This window comes from Hibiscus syriacus, unplaced genomic scaffold (genome assembly GCF_006381635.1).
Source record: "Hibiscus syriacus cultivar Baekdansim isolate YM2019G1 unplaced genomic scaffold, ASM638163v2 tig00003041_pilon, whole genome shotgun sequence".
NCBI classification, from domain to species: Eukaryota; Viridiplantae; Streptophyta; class Magnoliopsida; order Malvales; family Malvaceae; genus Hibiscus; species Hibiscus syriacus.
Genome location: NW_024061960.1, coordinates 2,559,813 through 2,583,644, shown reverse-complemented (window position 1 = coordinate 2,583,644; position 23,832 = coordinate 2,559,813). Strand labels below are relative to the sequence as shown.

The window sequence follows — 23,832 nt, the reverse complement described above, 5'->3', positions numbered from 1 at the left end:
AGACAAGCAACATACCTCAAAACTAGCCTCATCGATTGGTCATTAGAGGATATCAAAGTATTAGCACATCGAACCTTTAAAAGAATTTTCACCGATTTTGAGTGAGTTTTGTGAAAAACCAATCTTAGGAGAAGAAATTGGAGTGCAATGCAAACATTTTGATATTGATCTTTCTATAAAAATGTCCGATGACGAGTGACAATTGACTGCCAATGACAACTAAAAAACTTAGTGCCAAAAATTGAACTTTTTAAATGTATGGTGGTAATAGTTGTGCCTAAAACGATGTCACTTTAAACATCAATAGTCGTGCCAAAATAAAAAAAATTTATCCACATAATCAAAGTGACTAAAAGATCCGTCCATATCATTATCTCTTTAAAATTTAATGATCCAATGATATTATTAAAGTCAAAACTAAAATTTAATATTATAATTAAAGAAATTAAAAATTCAATAATATAAACGATGCATCACCTAGAATTCAATGATATCTTGTATTCTTTACCCAATACAAAATATCATTTGCGGCAGATAAAATCTACCTTTATACGTCATCTCCTTATTATCTCTTTGAAGGAGAACGAACAATTTGTGCATCACAAAATATCGCACACTCTTTCGTACGTGAGAAGAGTGAGACACAACTAACCCAATTAATTTTCTTTTTTCTTTTTCAAATTTATTTGAAATGATGATGATAGAATCAGCTATGGTCGTCCGATTCCCCGCCGCTGCAAATTTCTACTCCTACGTCTTACACAATAACTCTCCTCTCGATACTTCGCCTTGCCTCTTTTACATTTTCGAAAGTCATAAAGTTTTTATGCTGTTTAGGGTTTCTCAAATTATCTGAGTTTATGAAGTAGTTCAACTGAACTGAGTCGCAACGAACAACTAGATATGTGTAGCTATTTTTAAAAGTTTTCTTTCATTTTCTTTGCTGCCAAACAGAGACTTAATCATTTGATGTTTATGGTGTGCATTTACTGTTTGTGTAGGTTCTCGTCCAACATGCAGCTCCAGGGAGGTTACTAGTTTCCATGTCACCTCTCGTCGGCTGTTTCCCGGTGGTAGCTTTAACGTAACTTGTTACTAAGGGTGCGTTTGGTTCACGGAATGTAAGATTACCAGTGAGAATAAAAGATTACCAGTGAATAGGATTACTGGGAATATTACATTACTTTGTTTGGTTGGTTTGGCAGGAATGTAAGATTGCAGTGTTTGGTTGAAGGAATAAAACATTACTAGAATATATATTTTACCAAATTGTCATTGTTCTATAATTTTTAACAAGTGAAATTCTAAATATTTAAATAAAAATTATTTATATAAAAATTATGTCTGTTGATAATATATTACTTGAGTATTTAAATATATCATGTATTATTTTAATTTTAATTAATATTAAATTTCACATAAATTATGTAAAATTATATTAAATTTTTACATCAATATTTAACTAAATACTTACATTGTAGAAACTATTTTCGGTTCATACGTGACGCATTCACTGTGAGGTTTTTATTTCCATTTATTTTTTATTTGTGTTTAAGAAGTTTTAATTTCTTTTATTTTATTTTCTCATGTTCGATTTTGTCTCGAATTGTTATTTTGCATAACAATCTTAAGACAAAGTAAATTCTTTCTTTTTCTTTAATTTTATAATGATATTTCAATCATTATTATTTTTCATTTCATTCTCGGATTAATGAATTTTTTCCAACAATCTTAAGACATATTATTATCTCATTCTTCTACCTTTCTTAATCCGAGATAATTAAGAAATTGTGAGAAAATCGAAATAACAAATAAATGTGTTTCGAGATTTATCATGTTGTCTTAACAAGTTTGTTAAAATCTCAAAGTGGACAAATATATCTAATAGAAATTATCGTGAACGTAACTTTGGTTTCTTTTTTTATCGACAAAAGTCAAATTTTATTAATAAAGATCAATCTAGTTCAAAGCCTCATTAAAAACCTCTATAAACCTAATTAGAGGAAAAGAGTACTTTGAACCAGAGCATAAGAAAACACACTAATATGCTAACTACTTAAAGCATATAACATCCAAGCAACAAGGGAATAAAACTTAACTAAACTACATAGGAATTACAATCTGGGATTTTAAACCCAAATCACTAGCAACCCTTAAACCTATTGGACACACACAAGGACAACAACTCTAAACAGGACACACCACCAGCAACAAGCAAACACAAACTAATTTAACACCACATGTACACTAATTATCAACCAAAACCAGTATAACAACATCACAACAAGGCCGCATTATGGTATAGACAAACTAATTTGCAGTAGCGAAAACTACAAGTAAAGAACATCTTGAACAGTAGAATAAACAATAATCTCAATAACTTCAAAACCTTTTATCCAGCAGAGAGCAGCCACAAAGAGCCTTACACCTCGTGACTTCAAAACAACAAGATTCCAAGGCATTAAAAATACTTAAAGACGACCACACTTTACACACATGAAAGCATAGACCTCGAGAGCTTCATCTTAGATGGTGTTAATCAGGATTTTAACGGAAGTCATTTTTGTAACTGCACTCGAAACCGATTGCCATTCGATCGAGCAATTTGCTTTCATGGACTCGCAGATTGGTTCTCCTCGTGATAACCTTTTCCTTGCATTTATCCAATACATTTTTTGTAGGTCTTGCAAGGAAGCTCCAATCACTTCAAGTGCCAATGGAAGTACTTTGCATTCATTAACAATCTATCAAATCCATAATTTGAAAAACATCAGCAAAGATAAAAGCCAGCTTAACTATATCAACTACTAATCCTTCAAAATCATTCTTAGTTAATTACCTGTTTGATCAAAGTTGCATTGCTAGTCGGAGGAATCGACTTTTGTCCGAAAGCAGAGTGAAAAAACTGGGACATAGATTTATTTTCCCTCAAAAACTCATTGACAATGGAATTCACATATCTATTCAATGCATAAGGGCTTACAATCACTATAGTTGCAATTCAAAAAGCTGGAGTATTGAACTGACATTATTCTCTGCAAATAAAATAAAGAACATTAGAAATCATAAAGAAATTAGATGATCGAGGATAGTTAAAAAATGGATGTTCAGAAGTCTGTAGCTCACACTAATAGTTTTCCTAAAATCCTTTGGATCCTCCTGACCCTCAAAAGGGTAAGCACCAACCAACATAACATAAAGAGTCACTCCACATGACCATACATCTGCCATCTGAAAAAGGAATGCAATCCTAAAATTAATCAGAAACAGAAAATGAGAAGACTTTATATCTCTGCTTTGGAAAGACTTAAAAGAAATCCAGACCTCAGTTTCTCTTTTCGAAATATCTTAGGAGCTATTGCTTTCATGATCGTTAAAATGAAAACCTTCATGATAAAGTGCACTACTAGTAGATATCCAATCAATTGATAAATATTATGAGCAATTGATATTTAACCAAACTTATAATCACCCTCAACAATTCTTAAAATATTATCAAGTAACATTTGACTATCTTTATTCTTTAGAACAGTAAGTTAAGGTATCAACTACTCCATCATAAAACTATTTAGCATAATAATACAATCATAACTGAAAAACCCTAGTCTCGTAAACAAGCCACTATCAACAATTTTTGAACAAAATTAGATAAAGACTAAAGTATCTTGCCTTCGTATTCTCTCCGAGAAAGAACTTTGGGTGCAATATAAGCTGGAGTACCAACCGTTGACTTGGGTCTTGAATGCAGCAGAGATAACTAAAAGGGGAAGAAGGAAACATCTTAAACAACAACAATTTTGACATGCATTTAATTATGCTGACTGTAATAATCCTATTTTCAGTATTACCTTTGAGTAACCAAAATTACAGATTTCCAGACGAGGAGCAGGGCTCCCATCCAACAAGGTATTCTCTAACTTCAAATCTCGATGGCATATTTGCTGAAAGTCAGAATGGGTAAATATGAGAAGCTTGCCCAAAAATAGGGACAACTGTAACATCCTGTAATAGAATGTTAAATCTTATTTACCATGGAATGACAATAGCTAACTCCTGAGATCAACTGTTGGAAAAAATATCTGGCCTGAAACATCACATTAGACAGATCACCGCTAGTGGAAAGCTAAAAACTATGAAGCATCCCACATCTTAATTAGACAGTAATGCATGATTATTCTATGATAAGATGAGATATTTCATCTCATACTAGTTCCTTTATCAATTAAGAGGGAAAAAAAGGAAAATAACAAATGTAGCCAGCAACAAGTAAAAAAGAACTCAAACTAAAGTAAACTTCATCAATCTCCCCCTTTTCTTTTCTTTTTGCAGAAGAGCATCTATTCAATAGGCAAACACATGAATTGTATTATGGAAGTGACTTGCACTTGGAGATGAAGCAAACACAGAGCCAAAGAATTGGGAAAATCGATTCATAATTCGAAAATGATTATGGAAATCAGAGGGACTTACGGTTGAGAGCTGAGGAGGAGGCGGATAAAGGATATGATTGAGAGGCGGATACTGGTCCAAGAGATAAGGAAAAAACATGTACTCGGTTCCCTGGTACCCTTTGATCCCATCCAATGTTCGCATCTTAGGGCCGAGACCGCATAACATGAAGTACTCAAATAAGCTATATACTTTCTTAGTTCATCGCCATTTATTTCCAATGAATACTAGAAGCTGTGCAACAATTATTTTATCTCCACCCATGTCTTTATGCAACAAATCCTTTAGTTCTGAATGAACAAATATTTCTGACTTAAGCTTCCATCTGCTTGAAACAGCTGCATCGGCATTCTCATCATCACAATTTTCTATCAGCCATAACCAAGAGGGGAGAAGGGTACTTTAGACAACGGGACTGAGAATAAACAAATACCTAAGAGAGATGGAGGTATGACATTCTCGAGAAAGCAAGAAAAAATACCATTGTTGGTATTTATTCATTCCCTGCACTTGGGAATGTAGTCCATCCAAACATGGGTATATTTACCCGAAAAAAACATTCCTCCCAGGAATGAAATATGACGTGAACCAAATGGAGCCTAAGTTTAATTTATCTTTTTCCTTTTGAGTAATTATTTGTTAGAAAGTTTTCCCCTCTTTTTTTTTCTCTCATTTGATTTCTAATTTTCATCTAATAACTCATTATTAGAATGAAAAAGAAATGAACTATGAAATTCTGTAACATATCATAAATTGACTGAAGTCTAATCCTGTAAGGGAAAAATAATTATTTTTTTCTTAGGGTTTCAAAAGTTTTTCGTGTTTTTTTTTTGTAAAATGTGGAGATAAAGAATAATATTTTTGAAATGTTTAAGCATGTGCTCGTTTGAGCGGAGAACTGGAAGGATGGGAGAAGAGAAGGAAAATAGGAAAAAAATAAATTCGAAGTGCCAGACATGAAAGAAAAAGTAAGAAAAAATAGAAAAAAATGATCGTTTTTCATCCTTATGCACAAAAGCAAAATATTCTAAATTGGAATGATAAGAAGATAGGAAACGAGAAAGATGTAAGTTAAGGGTTCAAAATTATATATTTATTAAATTTTTTATTTATTTTCTCTCATTTTTTCAACTCTACTATACAATGAATATAAATAATTTTTTTATTTTAATTTTTCCATCTCTTCTACCGAACAACTGCTATAACCTTAAAAAATATGAGAGAGAAAGAAATAGAGAGAGTTCCATTATGGAAAGGTCGTCGCGAGACAGAGAGAGTTAGCATCATCAGGGAAAGACCGCCTCACATTAGAGAGGTTTGGACAACGTTCGTTGATAACCTGATTAAGAGAGTATCCAGAATAACTATTTGGGAATTATTCAACTTTCACGGTATGGTAATCTGGGTATTCATTTTAAATGTAAACAACAAACTGAGATATAGAGCATCCACCTTCGCCTTTGTGTAATTCTCTTCTGAGAAGAATCTTATTAATGCCATTAAGAGAGTGAATGATATGTGGTTTGAGAGAAACAAAGTATCAATAGGAGTAACAAAGTACTAGAAGATTTGGAGAGGAAAGACTCTTATGGTAGGGTAGCCGAAGGGTCAAAATCACTACATGAAGATGAGAAAAAGAAAAACATGGATCGAGAGTTTATGTTCAGAACTCTGAAAGATGAAAGATCGTACAAAGATGCTATGGGTAATAACCAGAGGTCGCACAACTCCCATACAGTCAAAGGAAACTTGAAGGAGCCAGACATCGAGGAAGGAATGAAGAAGAACTTGATGAAGATGTTCCTCCCAATGAAAGATTCAGAATGGATTAAGTTCTCCCTTACAGGGATCATTAAAGCCTCATTCAGAATTGATTTTGTTTAGAGGGCTCCCTCTTTAATGATGGAATAGATGCTAAAATTGCAAGATGGGGATATATATAGAACTCTTGCATCATTACATTTTCATCGAAAAATTCTGACAATTGTCGCTTTGATGTCAAAATAAATTCCTTCTTCTCAATTAATAAATAAAGGAAATACGTAGTAAAGAGAAGTAAGGTTCGATTCTCAGGGACTTAGAAAATTCCAAATTTCTGTTTGAATGGTTTAAACCAGGCGATAAGTAGTAAAAAAAGGGTTTTGGTAAAAAGAGATTAAATAATTAAAAAGTGATTTAAAGAATAATAAAGAAAATAAAAATTGAAGGTTGAAAATGAATATGGTAAAACAACCTCAAGCCTCACTTTGGCTCAATTTCCTTCTGATCATCGAATTAGATTTTCCCTTCGAGATTCACGTCGGTTACTTTGTCTACAAGGGCAATCCTCGTGACTCTATTTTTTATACCGAATACCCAAGGCAATATTTGATTCTGGCCTTGGAAATTGATATGATCAACATCAATTGTCGTAGATCAATAACCGTTTAAGTTCGTGAAGACCGACTCGGATTGTTGTTTCAATAACTACTAATTTCGATCTCAATTCCCTCTTGGCAAGGCTATCTCGCCAAGTGTGTTCCTAGGAAGTTAAATGTGCTTTCAATAAGCCGATCATTCCTCCCACACATTTAATTGCAACAACATCTTGATCAAAGTCAATATTTGATTTTGAAAATTGTTTTGATTTTGAAAATAAGCGCAGAGATTAAGAGAGATATTTCGAAGTTATTCAAGTGTTTTTCAATTCTCACGTTGGAATTGAGTCATCGCTTCAACTCTCGGCTTATGAGAAAATTAGCTAAGCATGAAAAAAGTCATACTTAACATATTTAAAAACAAAACTTAAAATAAAAGAAAAATGAGAACTTGAAAAATAAAAGAGAGAACTTTTATAAAACTAGAAAGGAGAAGAAGAATAAATTATGAGTTGTGTGTTTAGGCTTACCCCAAGAGGGTATTTATAGCCTCTAAAACATATAGATAAACAAAGAAATTAAAATAAAAAATAATCCTAAAGATAATTTCAAATGTTTTCTAAAGTCAAATTTTAAAATTTAAAAATAAGTCTCCTAATATAACTCTGTCCGTCCATCTTCCAGAAGGCGCTGACTAGATCTTCTAGAAAACTGCCACTAACTAGACCTTCTAGAAACTGCCACGTCATACCATGTCATGCCTAGAGTCGTGTCCATGTCTCCAGCCGTGACCAAATAATAAAAAAAATGTAGAATGCACCCGTTTTACATTTAAATCTGGAAAGTAAGACCCTGCACGTAAATAAGTATAACACAACCAAATTAGTAAGAATAAATTCATAAGATCGAAGAATTAACGAGCAAATAGTATCGATTCAGAACACTCATCAAATTCCCCCTCACTTATCTCATGCTTGTCCTCATATATGATATAATCAAATTAGTCAAAAAATTCCATTTATCTTTCTTTGTCGAGTTTCACATTCAAGGAAGCAAGGTAGAGACCACAATAATTATTCAAGTCGAGATACCAGTCAATTGAACATCACCAATTGGAACAAGTTAAATGCAATTGTAACATCCATTCATTCATTAATCTCAATGCCCATAACTCAACACCTTATCGGGATTCACTCAAACCACTCAATGTGTTTGGGGGATAGAAACACTCAATGTCAGAACTGATAAGACATTACCATAAGACTACAAGTAAATCAAGTCTCCACTACTAATAATAACAAGATGCATAAATCAAAGAGTCTTTTATTGGTTGTAACATGGCTTAGGTAAAGGTGGGGAAAAGGCTAAATAATATGGCTAAAATTCAAGGCAAGAAACTAACAAATAACAAGTTCAACTCCATCAAAACATTAAGCACAACAAGATAAAAAGACAAACTATCAAACAACAACTTTCCTTTCGAAATAAATTTGATTTTTTTCGCATTCTTGTTGTTGTTTTGTTTCCCATTTTTTTTATTTCTTTTCTCCATTTTTTCGAATAACTTCTCTTTTTTTCTTTTTTTTGAATTGTTTTTTCTTCATGGAGCATACATCGGATTAACTGTTCTCTTGCCTTGAAAAGGGTAGAAAAGAGTGATATAAAATAAAAAAAGGCTCGGGTTTATGAAAATGGTGAAAATAAAGAATGGAAATATGCTCAAGAGTGGTTAACTAGGGGAAAATGCATGGGTAGGCAATTTTAGTGGGGAAAACGAAGTGGTTAATCCTAAAGTGTCCAAATCATTTTTAAGCATCATGTTCATGTGTAATCTCGACAGTATTTAAAATGCAGGTTCTAGAATACCAATGTCAAATTTGACACACTCAATCCAAAAAAATGAGAGCAAAATGATATGCTCGTAAAGGCTTAAATCTCACCAAATTGTTTTCATGCATTGAACTAAGCACATTTAAATCAACAAAATCATGGAATATCATAAGAAATCTAACTTGATCACAATTCATGCTATCCACTATCAACAGTAGCTTAACCTAAATAATTATGTGTTCCCAAACAATCATGTCATACCAAAAATATTAACAAGACAAATGAATTCAATAAAAAATTTCGCAAATCCAATAACACATACTAGCATCAAAACATAGAGATAAGCAAAAGAAAATTCAACCTAGACTTACTCCCCCTCACTTAAAGCGTTTTGTCTCAAAACGTAAAATTAAAGTACGAGAGAAGGAATATAGACTCCCGGATTTACTGTCGACCACAATCACGATCGCGGTGGGAGGCACTGAGAAGGTGAAATAGGCTGGCCGATTTGATGCCGTAAACTGGAAACATTATCAGATGGTGTCGTCGATGGAAAACCAACATCAAAATAATCTGTAAAACCATAAACCGGATGGTACATTAGTAACGGTTGAACAAAAATAGGATTAAAATTTACCTCCGGAGTAATGTCCAATGCCACCGAAGTCAGGTCGCGAATGAGAGAAAGAAGTTCATACAATCAGCATAGACTGGAATAACGAAGAAGGGGAGTGCGACGGTGAAGGACAGTGACCAATGCTCGACCCGAGGCGTAATGAAGCAGTGGGTCCAAACACCGAGTGATACGACGAAGGTGGAACGTTTGGTGCATGGCCTTGGCCTCGCATTAGGCGAGCAACAGGTGGCGGCGGAATAGAGTCAGAGTCGCTTGGTATGGCGATGAAGGCCGGCGCATTGAGGCGGTGACGACCTAAGGATAGTGGGTGGAGGAGCGCATCGTCGTTCAGTTGGTTCCTTGTGCGTACTATCATGAGTAGCAGCGAACATTTTGAAGCACTAGCGGGGAGGTGCTATGAAATCGACGACGAGTAGCATGACAATGAATATGTGAGGCTGGATGATTTTTCGGGGGGTTTTCGTTTGGGAGGAGGAAAGGGAGTTTGGGTTTTAATTTGGTTCTTCCGTGTGTGGGGGGTGTTTGAAGTTGAGTATAATTTGGTTTTGATAAGATAAAATGGGAGTTTAAAAATTAAAAAGGTGAAGTGATAGGGAAAAGGGTGGGGCCCACGATCAAATAAAAAGAATGAGAAGAGATAGGGTGAGCAGGCGGCGATAGAATATCTCACAAAAGGGGGAAATGTGATTTTGGTTTTACTAACGTGCGCCGTTTTTTAATGAAACAGTGTGCACGAGGCTGGGACGAATTTTGCCAAAGCTTTGCACGATATTTACTATTCCTAAGGTCCGATTTTTGCATTGTTCGAATATAATTTGTGCGAACCTTCATTGTCTAAGCTTGAATAAAAACACTTGGTTCCTGAAAAATAAAAAAAATAAATGAAATTTCCTCAATCGAAATAAAATAAATGCAACGAAATTAAAAACAATGGGTTGCCTCTCACGAAGCACTTTTGTTTAATATCGTTAGCTCGACGACCTGGTTCAGACTACAGGTTCTAAGAGAAATACTTCTTCCACTTCATACGTTTTTTTCAACTAATAATTTCCTTATGAGAAATTCTACGATCGTATAATTATTTTTTTTCCTTGTAGAGTTTGGAATTCTCATAGGTTATTCTTTGAATTTTGTTAGCTTTGAAAGCTTATCCGAAATAACTGGTGAAGTAGCATTTTCTCTTAAAAAGACACTCTTTAAGTTTTTTGACATTTGTTTCAGTTCTATCTCAGGTGCCTGCAAAACAGAAGGTAGAACTTTAGACTTAGAAAGAATCAATTTTAAATCGGCACAATCTGAAAATATTTTTTTCAACTTCCTGATTTCCTCATCATGATCTGCTAACTCCCTGCATAGATCAAAAGAAAAATTAGTTTCTACAACTCATTTTCCAAAGGATTAATAATACCGACATAATTTATGCTCGCTACTTTGTTTGGGTGTTTCATTTTCTTATACAAATCAAATTTAACGATTTCACCATCAAACTCCATTGTTAAAATCCCGTTTCTTACGTCAATTTTTGTGTGCGCTGTACTTAGGAAGTAATGCCCCAATAGGATATCAGAAGATATGCTTGTGCGATCATTCTCCATATCAATTATATAAATTCAGCGGGAAATATTAAGTCGTTTACCTCTACTAGCACATTTTCCAAGAGTCTTTTCGGGTAGATCACAGGTATGTCGGCAAGTTGAATTGATATTTTTGTATCCTTCAAATGCTCATTAGTAATCATATTGTAAACATAGAGAGACATTACATTAATAGAAACGCGAAGATCACACATGGCTCGCTTTATCCAAAGTTTACCAATTTTACAGGGTATTGCGAACATACCTTGGTATTTCAGTTTTGGTGGCAACTTTTGTTGGAATAAAGCTGAGACATGTTCTCCTAGATTTACCTTCTCATTCCCAATAACTTTTCTCTTTGTTGTGCAAAGGTCCTTAAAAAACCGAGCATATCTTGGAACCTTTCGAATAACCTCAATGAGAGGTATATTGATTTCCACATTCTGAAATACATCTAGTATCTCCTTTCCTCAGCTTGTTTATCCCTTTTTACTAACCTCGATGGAAAAGTGGTGGCACGTCATAGGGAGATGGCGTTGGATTCATTTGTATTTCGTCACTCTTCTTCTGGGATCCTGAATCAACAATCCTATTTACTTTTTTGGATTGCTTCATCTTTTGGAACAAGTGGCGCCACTACTGTACCACTCTGAAGAGTGATGGCGCTGACATTCTCCCTTAGATTTACCTCGGTTTAGGATGAAAGTTTACCTTGTGATTCCAAGCATCATACGGTTTGAGCCAATTGGCTCATCTGCTTGTGTATATCTTGTAAGTGGGCTTCAGTATGAATCTGGAACTTTTCCTAGGAAAGTATGAATCTTTCAATAATTGACTCTAACAATGTATTCTGCGGTTGTTGGGGTGGTGTATGTGGTATTGCTTGAGAAGCTTGATTCAACCTTGTGTTTTGGGCGTAACTGAAATTTGGATGATCCCTCCATTCTAGGTTGTAAGTATTGTCATAAGGATTATAAGCCATCTGGGGAGGTCCCAAAAAGTTCTCCACTGCATTAACTTGAGCTGACATGTCATCTTGAATCAGTGGACAACCATTTGTTAAATGATCAGGTAATGCACATATTCCACATAGTCTGTTTGATCATATCTTTCCTGCAACAAGAGAGTTGACTACTTCAGTTAATTTATCTCTTATTTTCTAAAAAAGATGAACTTATCTTATGAACGCTTCGAGGAGGTTCATTAGTTGGGCGGAACTGTTGGGAATTTGTGGCCATTGTGGAAATTAAATCCCTACCCTCAGTAGGGGTCATGTTTACCAAAGCTCCTCCGCTGGCAGCATCGATCATCTTTATTTCCAGGGGAGTTAATTCTTCATAAAAATATTTAAGGAGTGTTTGTTCAGTTAACCCATGTTGTGGGTAGCTAGCATATAATTTTTTAAACCTCTCCCAGTAGTCATAGAGTGACTCTCCATCAATTTGCTTGATTCCAAGTATTCTTCTTCGTAACTCACTTGCTTTCGTCGCAGTGAAAAACCTGTCAAGAAAAAGGCGAGTCATTTGAGCCTATGTAGTAATAGAATTTGGGGGTAAATAAAATAACCACTCCTTAGCCGATTCGACTAAGGAAAAGGGAAAAGCTCTAAGTTTGATTTAATCCATAGTTACTGCCTGTGGTCTCATGCTGGAGCAGACCATGTGAAATTCCGTGAGATGTTTATGTGCATTCTCGTTTGGTAATCCGTGAAAGGTAGGGAGGAGATGAATAAGGACAGTTTTAACTAGTATGGAGTTTCACCTAGGGGAAAATCAATACACAAAGGCTCTTGTTCAGTAGGTGTCGCGGCTAACTCTTTGATTGTGGGATCGGCCATCGAATTTGGTTATGTATTAACGGATTCACTTGAATTTGATTCTGAATTTGATTCTGAATTTGATTCTGGATTTGATTGTTATATCCTTCTTTCCCGAAGCGTTTATGCGTGAAGTCTCTTAGCTCTAGCTTCGATTTTCGGGTTGTACTCCACTAATTCACCCTGGTTTGTCTTGATCATAAATCAAAAGCAAACAAAAATTTGTAACTTTATCGAAGTCCCCGACAACGGTACCAATTTGACAACTATCGTTTTGATGTTAAAATAAATTCATTCTTCTCAATTAATAAATAAAGGATACGTAGTAAAGAGAAGTAAGGGTCGATCCTCAAGGACTTAGAAAATTCCAAATTTCTATTTGAATGGTTTAAACCAGGCGATAAGTAGTAAAAAAAGGGTTTTAGTAAAAAGAGATTAAATAATAAAATACGATTTAAAGAAAAATAAAGAAAATAAAAATTGAAGGTTGAAAATGAATATGGTAAAACAGCCTCAAGCCTCGCTTTGACTCAATTTCCTTCGGATCATCGAATTAGTTTTTACTTTGGGATTCACGTCGGTTACTTTGTCTACAAGGGAATCATCATGACTATTTTTTATACCGAATACCCAAGGCAATCTTTGATTTCGGCTTCGGAAATTGATATAATCAACATCAATTATCGTAGATCAATAACCGTTTAAGTTCGTGAAGACTGACTCGGATTGTTGTTTCAATAACTACTAATCCGATCTCAATTCCCTCTTAGCAAGGCTATCATGCCAAGTTTGTTCCCAGGAAGTCGAATGTGCTTTCAATAAACCGATCATTTCTCTCACACATTTAATCGTAACAACATCTTGACCAAAGTAAATCTTTGATTTTGAAAACTGTTTTGATTTTGAAAATAAGCGCAAAGATTGAGAGAGATATTCCGAAGTTATTTAAGTGTTTTTTTCAATTCTCACGTTAGAATTGAGTCATCGCTTCAGCTCTCGACTTATAAGAAAATTAGCTAAGCATGACAAAAGTCACACTTAGCATATTTAAAAACAAAACTTAAAATAAAAGAAAAATAAGAACTTGAAAAATAAAATAGAAAACTTTTATAAAATTAGAAATGAGAAGAAGAATAAATTCTAAGTTGTGTGTTTAAGCTTACCCTAATAGGGTATTTATAGCCTCTAGAAACCTAGAGATAAACAAAGAAATTAAAATTAAAATAATCCTAAAGATAATTCTATTTTTTTTTCTAAATTCAAACTTTAAAATTTAAAAATAAGTTTCCTAATATAACTATGTCCGTTCATCTTCCAGAAGGTGCTGACTAGATCTTTTAGAAAACTGTCACTAACTGGACCTTCTAGAAACTGCCACATCAGACCGTGTCATGTCTAGAGTCGTGCCCATGTCTCCAACAATGACCAAATAATAAAAAAATGCAGAATGCACCCATTTTACTATTAAATCTGGAAAGTAAGAGCCTATACGAAAATAAGCATAACACAACTAAATTAACAACAATAAATTCATAAGATCAAAGAATTAACAAGTAAATATTATCGATTCAGAACACTCATCAAATTCCCTAAGGGAGGTGTGATTAAATAAAAAGGGTCAAACTGTCGTACTAGTTTGAATGGTTGGCTCCTCTTGTTATGTAGGAAGGAATTCCTCTTGCTTTTTGTTCAGTTGATCTCACTAGAGTTCCTTTGAGTTGTTGGCATGATTCCTTTTTTGTAAGTCTGGCTTATCGATGAGGTTGATTGGTATGTATCCAGGACTCAACCAGGAACAAGGAAGACTTGGAAGTTGCTAAGTTGATAATGAGAATTGCAAGCCCGTTTGATATCCAGAGATCCAGCTCATTATTCTCAAATGAGAAACTATATACGGTCAAGCTCAAGGTAGGAACGAATTCTAGGATTTCAGAGGATTTATCTGATCAGGATTCGGATTGTAACTCTGAGGAAATTTGGAGAGAGGAGTCATCAGAGAGTGACCGGAATATTCAGGAAGGCTTGGACAACCAACAGTCACTTATGGAGTCCCAAAATAGAGTGGTGTCGTGGCTTGCTGGTGGTCGGACATGTGGTAACCCATGGAATGACTCTGGTGAGAATTTTTTGATTGGATTGAGACGCCCATCATTAATGTCGGATAGGGGTGTGGGATACATTAATGGAACTGAACAGGCTGACCAAGGTGCCCTAGTTGAATTTAATGATAATTTTCGGGCTCATCAACCGAGAGATAATTTAATTCCTATTCAAACTAGGTCTGCCTCAATTAATCCTAAGCCCAATGGTGAGGTACTTAGGAGTAGATCCGTAATTTCTGGGCCTGTTTTGGGAAGAGGCTCAAACAAAATATCCTTATCAAAATAGGACCTCAGCCTTGGTAGAGCCCATTCGGTTGGAGAACATGAGACAAGCTTTTTCGATAAGGTGTATAGGAGGTCTAGAAGAAGAATGATTAGGGCCTCTAGGGCCCAAGAGAATATTTCTATCAACTCCTCTCTCATTTCAGATGAAGATATTAGTGAAGCTTTAGCTACGTGGGAAGTGTTTAAGCTGTTAGGTATCTCTTTCAAAGGTGGACAACAGTGCTTAGTAGATAAAATCATTCTTCTTCTAGACCTCCTACATACCTATGGCAAGTCGTTTGCACATTTCACATGTTAAAATGTCAGTTCTTTGTAGATAAAATCATTTTTCTTCTAGACTTCTTAAACTCATGATTTTATCTACCAAGCACTGTTGCCCACCAGCCTATGGCAAGTCGTTTGCTCATTTCACATGTCAAACATCTCTATCTTATCGTGAAGGAACTACCACGTAGAGGGGAGATAGTTCATTCTCTGTGGAAAGTTGTTTGCTCATTTCACATGTCAAACATCTCTATTTTATCGTGGAACGTCGGGGGTTAGGAAGATAGGAGAAGGCGAGAGCAGTTAGGAGGTTGGTTACAAAGATGAAACCAATTATTCTCTTTTTACATGAGATAAAATTATCAACAATAAAACAATCTATGATAAGGAAGCTATGTGGAAACTTTCTGAATAATTTTTTCTTCACACCAGCCTCTGGGTCTACAGGAGGTTTGCTTTGTCTTTGAGATGGGAACTGTTTCGAAGTTGAAGATAGCTTTCTCCACATGAGGTTTATTGTTCTTTTGGGGAAGTTTAAAGAGAGTCAATTTAGGTGCAATTTCATTAATGTCTATGTGACAACAATAGAAGCAGAAAATGAGGCTTTTTTTTGACGAATTAATATCTTATATTGTGCATATGAAGAATTCTGTGTATTGGTGGGGATTTCAATGCCTATTTGTCTCTTGAGGAAAATATTAAGGCATCTCAAAACTTGTACACCATGGATTTACTCAGATATTTCATCCTCCAAGCTAATCTTGTTGATCTTCCCCTAATTGGGGTTCACATCACGTGGTGCAATAACAGAGACAATCCAATTTTCATTCGGCTAGATCAGTTTTTGGTTGATGCTAGTTTCTTGGAAGCCTTCCCAAATATCTTGTAGAAATTAATCCCGAAGTCCCTTTAGGATCATAATGCAATCGAAGTTGTGAACGGAGAACATAATTGGGGGGCCAGACCCTTTAGATTATTCAACTACCTGATAGAGGAGGAAGGTTTGGTTATGGAATCGACGATTTAAGGTCTGAAAGAGAAGAATAATCGTAGAGTTATTATGAGCATTCTAAAAGGAACGAAACTGGTAATTAAAAAATGGCATGGCAGCAGCTCTTCAAGGGTAGCTGAATCAATTAAGGAGCTGGAAAAGAAAATTCACGATTTAGAGTTGGCAATTTAACAGGGAACTTCAGCACCTATTTGATGGAGTTTTTTGATAAATCACAGGGAGGAACTATGGAAGCTGCATTAAATTGAAGAAAGTATTTGGCATCAAAATTCCCGGGCGAAATGTCTAAAGGATGGAGATCAAAGTTCGAGGTTTTCCAATTTGTGTGTGCCTCGAATAGAAGAAGGATCAATGTAATTAAATTCTTGAAAATTAATGGCAGAAATATCTCAGATCCCAACCAAATCAAAAGTAGTGTCCAAGAATTCTTAAAGGAAACTTATAATTTGAAGACGACTATGGAAGTTGAAGATATTAACTTGAGTTTTTCCAAGCTGACCAACGAACATAATGCATTCTTGGAAAGAAAGTTTTCGGTGGAGGAAATTTGGGAAGCAATTGCAGCCTCTGATAGTAATAAATTGCCTGGTCCGAATGGCTTGAACATGAGATTTTAAAAAAAATTATGGTCTAGTCTTAAGTAGCATATTGTCAAATTCTTCGAAGACTTCTTTTCGGGCAAGGAGTGAGAGAATGAAGTCAATCACGCCTTCATCACATTGATCCCAAAAAAGGCAACCTGGATGGATTGGAGGAGTATAGGTCAATTAGGCTGGTTGGGGGCTTATACAAGATCCTTTCAAAGGTTATGTATAGGAGGCTAAAGATATGCATCAATTTCATAATCATCCCTTCTCAATTTGACTTTATTCCGAGAAGGAAAATTTTAGAATGTTCTTTTATTGCCAATAAAAGGATCAACTATTGGAGGAAGAAAGTTCTCCAAGGTATTGTGTTCAAAGTTTATTTTAAAAGGGCTTATGATTCTGTTAAATGGCCAATTCTAATGCAAAATATAAAAGAGATGAGTTTTGGTGAGAGATGATGCTCATGGATTTTGAGATGTATTTCCTCGGCCTTTATTTCTGTCCTCGTTAATGGCGCGCCAACAGAGGAATTCTCGATGGCTAGAGGAAGTAAGACAAGGTTGTTCATTATTACCCTTGTTGTTTAATTTGGTGGGAGAGTTGTTGAATTTAATGTTGGCCAAGGATGTTAATAAGGGACTCTTCAATGGATTTACAATTGGGAGTTGAGAGAACACGTTCATATTATCTCTCTTATAGTTCGCAGATAATTTAATAATCTTATGTAATGCTTCGATTGGGTAGATTAAGAACGTGAAGAAAGTTCTTATTTTTGAAATGATGCCACAGTTGAATTGTTAAAAAATAGGCTATTCAGAATTAACATTGAAGAAGAGGTTCTCAAAGACTGGGTTGCATCTATTGATTGTTCGGTGGCTTCTTTCCCATCGAAATACCTCAGATTACCACTTGGAGCCAAGAAAAATTCCAAGTCATTGTGGGATCATGTGATTAAAAAATTCTATGACAATATAGCCGTGTGGAAAGTAACATTTCTTTCATTTATTGGAAGGTTAGTGTTGCTAAAATCGGTTATAATTGCACTATCTATTTACTTTTTATCAATTTTTAAGATACCAATATCAGTGCATAGGAAACTTAATTCCATTATGGAAAAATTTATTTGGGGATGTGGGCTGGAGAAAACTCGTATCCACTGGGTCAATTGGGCAAACATTTTTCAATCAAAAGAAAGTGGAGGTTTGGATATCACTAATCTCAACTTTATAAATCAAGCTCTTCTTGGGAAATGGGCGTGGAAGTTTGGAAATGATAAGGATTCATGGTGGAAATGAGTATTATGTAGTAAATATAATTTTGATGTTAGATCAACGGTAATCAACGATTTTCAGTCAGCTAATGCTTCATGGGTGTGGAAAGGAGTGGTTAATAATTGTGTTAATAAGAATAAATTCGGGGTATGTTTTTGCAATCATATTCAAACCTGAATGGGGAATGGGGAGGCTGTCTCCATTTGGCATGATACTTGGTTGTGTGATACTCCTTTAAAGATTAAATTTCTAAGGTTGTTTATCCTTTCAACTAACAAAGAGGGGAAAATTGATGAGTTTGGGGATAATTGCTCCTCGGGTTGGAATTGGAATATCCAAACAAAAAGGAGTCTATATGATTGGAAATTGGACAAGTGGATTGAATTGATGTCTATGCTCATCAAATTCAACTTTAGTAAATTAGAGAAAGATGGTTTAATATGGACAGAAAAATTAGGAAGGGGTTTATTCAGTTAAATCTTGTACGAAGTTAATGAATTCCTTGGAGGGAGAATATAATATCTGGGAGAAGGGTGTATGGTTGGGGTTGGTTCCACCTAGAGTGGAGATGTTTGTTTTGCAAATGATCCATCAAAGGCTTGTGATAACTCTCCAAAAGAGTTATCAAATTAGCACTTTATACCTAGGTTTAGCTTGAAATTGAGTATGTTTAAAAGCATTTTAGGATTAGTTTAGTCTTATTTTTATAGATTTTACATTGCAAAAAGTTTGGTTAACTTGGGCTAATTTCTGGGTTTTTCTGCTAAAAAAGGTGCAAATGCTATAGCTGATGCTACAAGAACTGATGACTCATTAGGTTGAGCAGAACGTTTTGGAACGGGACAGCTGGATGAAACAGTTGTATCCTCTCCAATCAACTGCTGCTACATGGAAAATCCTCATTGAAGACGATTTGGCCTCCTCCACCTATATATAAATAGGAACATCCTTATCTCATTTCTCCATCAACTTTTCATTCTCTCATTTTTCTACACAAATTCCTCGTTTTTTCCATAGCTGCCTAAGCCTATCAGTTGGGGAGTGATGTAGCATCTGAGGATCAGTCTTTGTCGAGTAGGATCGACAGTCAACAAGATCATTTCAGCTACATAGACTGTCCCTGGGATAGGGAAGTTTTAGATAGTTGAATTTATGTATTTGTGGATGTTTAATGTTCTAAACTTAGTTGTTTGAGTGTAAACCTAGTCTTTATGAATGCTTTTAATTTGTTATCTACTACCTAGCAATTTTTGAATGGTGAAATAAATTTCATTATTTAAGTATGTTGTTATTTTGCTTAGAGATAAATTGAATGGCATGCATGCTAATTTTGTGGCCTTGGTACTGTGAGAAGCAATTGCATGTTGAGATATATGATGCTAAGTGTTTAGCATTATTACTATGTGATTGTTTGTTTTAGTTAGCGTTAATTCATATTATAATCAATGTTTGAATACATTATAGTTAAATTAATTGCATGAATTTGACAAGGAATCCCTTTTATCATCTCACTCTAATTGATAGTTGACTCTATTTTGAACCCAATGTTGTAGCATGACCCTGCCTCTATTCCATTATTTTATTATCTCTTTTAATACTTTTTTAATTTATATGTCAATTCAACCAACACTTATTTCACTAACTCAATTGTAAACTTTTTTGCTCCCTGTGGTTTGACATCCGAAATCTCAAAAGGATTTCCACTTTATTACTTGGTGACGATACATATACTTGCGTGATTGCTTAGCATTTTCAAGAGTATCAAGTTTTTAGCGACGTCGTCGGGGAGCAACTATTTACTTTTGAGTTTTTTTAGTTTGCTAACCTTGTCCTTTTCTTTCCTTTTAGGTGTTTTTATTTTGCATGTCAGATAGTGACGACTTAGTACCATTTGATCATGAGATTGAGATAACCTTTATACGTCATCGATGAGAGGCTAATTGAAACCGAATTAAAATGGGTGACCAACCTCAAGGCCACAATGCCCTACCACCGCTGTAGTATGCTGAAGGAGAGATACCGCACAGCATCGGAGCTGAGCACCAACATTATTTTCAATATGGATGATCACAACCGACCGATTAAGGAACATGTTATCCTTACATTATACTATTTACATCCTGAAATAGTGCGACCAGCTATCCAAGCCGCCAATTTTGAGCTAAAGTTGGTGATATTCCAAATGATGCAATTCTATGGGGCAGTATAGTGGATCGTTCATTGAAGATCCAAGAGCACACCTTAGAGCATTCATGGAGGTGTGTGATTCCTTCGTTCAACAAAGAGTCCCTGAGGAAACCTTGATATTGAAGCTTTTTTGTACTCCTAGTGAGACAAAGCTAGAGCATGTCTCAATTTGCTTCCACAGGGTGCTATAGCATCCTGGAATGAGCTTGCACAAAAAATTATGCTAAGCTTTAATCATCACTTATTAATTTCTCGGGGGGGGGGGGGGTGATTGATCAACTTTGACCGCTGTGTAAGATCGCGCCTGAGACTGTATCCCATTTGTTCCTACATTGCAGAGTAGCATGGGATCTTTGGAACCTTTTTTTTTTAAGTTTTGGAAGATGTATATCGCTCTCCCTCACGATCTACTAGTTTTATTAAGAGTTTGGGAGGATCTGGTACCTTTCTCCTATATTTGGAGGTTCGTTCTAGGGGTTATTCTTTGGTCAATTTGGAAGTTCAGAAATTCCATTTTTTTTAATATGGAGCTCTAGATACCACTCTCATGTCCTTTATAGCCATATTCAGGTTAGCATCATGGTTTTTAGCCAAGAACCCCAAACTCCCCATGCCTATAGATTCACTTATAGGTGATCCTTTTTTGACTGACTGATGTAAGGAATTAGAAAGGAAAAGACTTCCTCAACAGGTTGGTGTCCTCCTCTTGAGGGATTTTTTAAATTAAATGTTGGAGTGGTAAATGGTAACTTGAAAGCGGGAGGTATAAGAAGTCTACTAAGGGATTCTTCTAGCAATCTACTAGGTTCTTTCTGGGTCATCATGCCTTGGCAAAATTGAAGGTAATCAAAACGGGGTCATTTGATTTTGAAAAAAGATTGTAGGAATACTTTGGAGTGGATTGTTAAAGAGATTAGGTCTTGTGGTTTGAATCATGAGTGGTTCTTTATCTTATACAGAGAAGTGCTGATTGGGAGGCGGATGAGTTAGCAAAAAAAAAGAATTGACTGATGTTAGGGATAGTTGTGGGGTGTTTTGGGGGTGGTTTTAGATGATTCTATTTTGTTGTTTTGTTGTACTGTTGTTATTTTATTGATTGTTGTATGTTGGTTGGTTGTTTTAAACCCTTATTTCAATAAAACTTGAGGTACTATTTTCCTCCTTAAGCTTTTTGTCGGTATACCTATATGGTATATTGACAATTATGAAGGGATTTTTTAATGAGACCTCTAATTCTTATAAAAAAATCTCTTTCTACCGAACACACCAATGGAAAGAAAGTATATTTTTATCTCTCTACTTTTCTACTCCTTCAATTCTCCATCTTTTCGATTGGCTTTCCGTCTTGCTATGCAAAGCCTAAGAGTTGTTTGCAGGAATGGATTTTGAAGACTAAATACTGCTTCCCTTTCGAAAAGGATAAAGAATAACATTCGAGCAACAACAAAGCATTTAGGTTCAACATCTGATCCTGCCAAGCTGAATTATGGAATGCATCCGTTTGAGGAGATTGGTGAGTCTACGTCTAAAAATAGTGGTGATGCTACACCCACAGCTTCATAAACCTCTAGGGCGATCATTGAGGTATTGCATTCATTGTTAATTATGGAATCAACTTCCATACGAACGACTCTAATGTAAATAACATGTTTGTATATTGTATTCATGTTATTATTGAAGAATAGTAAATTAGGTATCTTTTATGCATTTTGGTTTAGTTAATATTTCGAATATGTACTATTATGCTTCTGATTCCTACTTTTAAGCCTGTTCAAATGGCTAATGTTGGTTGTAGTGTGTCTTTTTTAGGTGAATAGTAAAGCAACAGTTATGTTTTCGGGGATATTTAATGGTGAAGTTCATGAAAATATTATGTGGCTAGACTTGCCTTATGCAACTGATGAACATGGAAGTACTAATCTTGTTTCAAGTACTTGAGCTTGACAGCCTTAGTTGGCAAATTGAAGTTGTTCTCTAATGCCTCGCAGATGTATACCTACAAGTGAAAAGTGAAGAAGATATTTTTGCAAAGTCTTAATGTAGAAAATAACTTGGTATGCAACATTTTTCTTTCTGGCAATTTTGCTAATGCACGACTTGCATGCATGTCTCAAGACGGTATTTAGATCTTGCACGTAGTTCTCGTCTTTCCAATTTGACATTAGCATTGCTTTTCCATATAATCCGTTCATAACTGATTCGTGAGATATGTATTACATGTTTTATTTAATATTCTAGATCTGACTTTTTAATGACCGTGTCATTTTAACCTGCAAATGGGCCTCATTTTGAGTTGAGTTGCTGTCCCCTATGAAAAAATGTTAACAAAAGAGTCCTCATTTTTGTTATTGTGTTCCTTAAAGCTTATCTAGTTCATATAATGCAACAAGTCATTATAGGATTTGGAACTACGAAAATCATGCAGGAAATCAAGTTATCAGGTCTATCAGAAATCGACGATGATATTAATTTTGAAGATGAAAATGATGATGACGATGACAATGATGAAAATTATGGTGAGGTTTGAACTTTTCCCTTCTCCCTTTTCCTTTCAAATTAACTTATGCATGAATATAGCATTTCCTTTCAAATATTAATTTGTGTTTTGTAGGAGTGGGTCGCTACTTTTGAAGATGAAGTTGATCAAGATGACTTTGATGGGACTCTTGGAGACTGGGCAAAATTGGAGACTATGCGCTCATCTTATATTATGTACTTTTCCTAAAAGTTAACCGAGGAATTGGCACTTTATGTTTAATACTAAAAGCAAATTAGTCTGGAAACAATGTCAGGAAGACGACCTGGAGTAAAATCCAAGTTCATAGCTATATAACATTTACTAACATATATGAAGTTTAAGTGCTTTACTCCAAGGTTGCATTCATATCTACAAGAAAAGATCTTTTCTGCATGGTGTGTTACAACAACGTTTTCCCAATGGGTTATTCTTAATTTATGTTTTGCAGGTTGCATCGGATGATCTTATAGTCTGGATGGAACAACCTTCGGATGGTTTAGCAATCCAAGGTCTTCTAAGACCTGCCTTCACTGATGAACATTCTGAAATTCAAAAGCATATATCTATCAATCAGTCTCCTGGTTCTGATACAGGTTTGGCTGCGAAAGTTGAGGGAGACAAAAGTAAAAGAGATTGGCATAATTAATGGTCATGGCAATGAATCAGAATTACCCTTGGAATGATAAATCTTTTCGACATAGAACGATCACCCATTGGAATGATTTAAGTGCTACTAAGTCCAATATTTTGTCAAGATGGTATAGTCTTATTACCTTTCGGCAACATTAAAGGTTTTCTATGATACAACCTGTTATGTTCGTAGTACCCTCTTGCATGAACTACTAGGAGGCAAATAATATGCTTTTCTCGACCTTCCTTTGCTATTGCTATTGCCTATTAGAGTACTATTCACTTCCTCTCTTTTTCTTTTCTTTTCTTTTCC

General features: G+C 35.2%; 1 long non-coding RNA gene and 1 pseudogene across 1 annotated transcript; one reads left to right on the top strand and one right to left on the bottom strand.

Moving 5' to 3' along the window:
* Window positions 1-643: 643 nt before the first annotated feature.
* LOC120168830 lies at window positions 644-23,554 on the top strand (annotated as a pseudogene).
* Window positions 3,697-4,112, bottom strand: LOC120168843. The gene is made up of 3 exons (XR_005520605.1): window positions 4,031-4,112; window positions 3,849-3,941; window positions 3,697-3,757 (listed from the first exon to the last, which is right to left on the bottom strand). It is a non-coding gene; the product is annotated as an uncharacterized LOC120168843 (long non-coding RNA).
* Window positions 23,555-23,832: the final 278 nt, after the last annotated feature.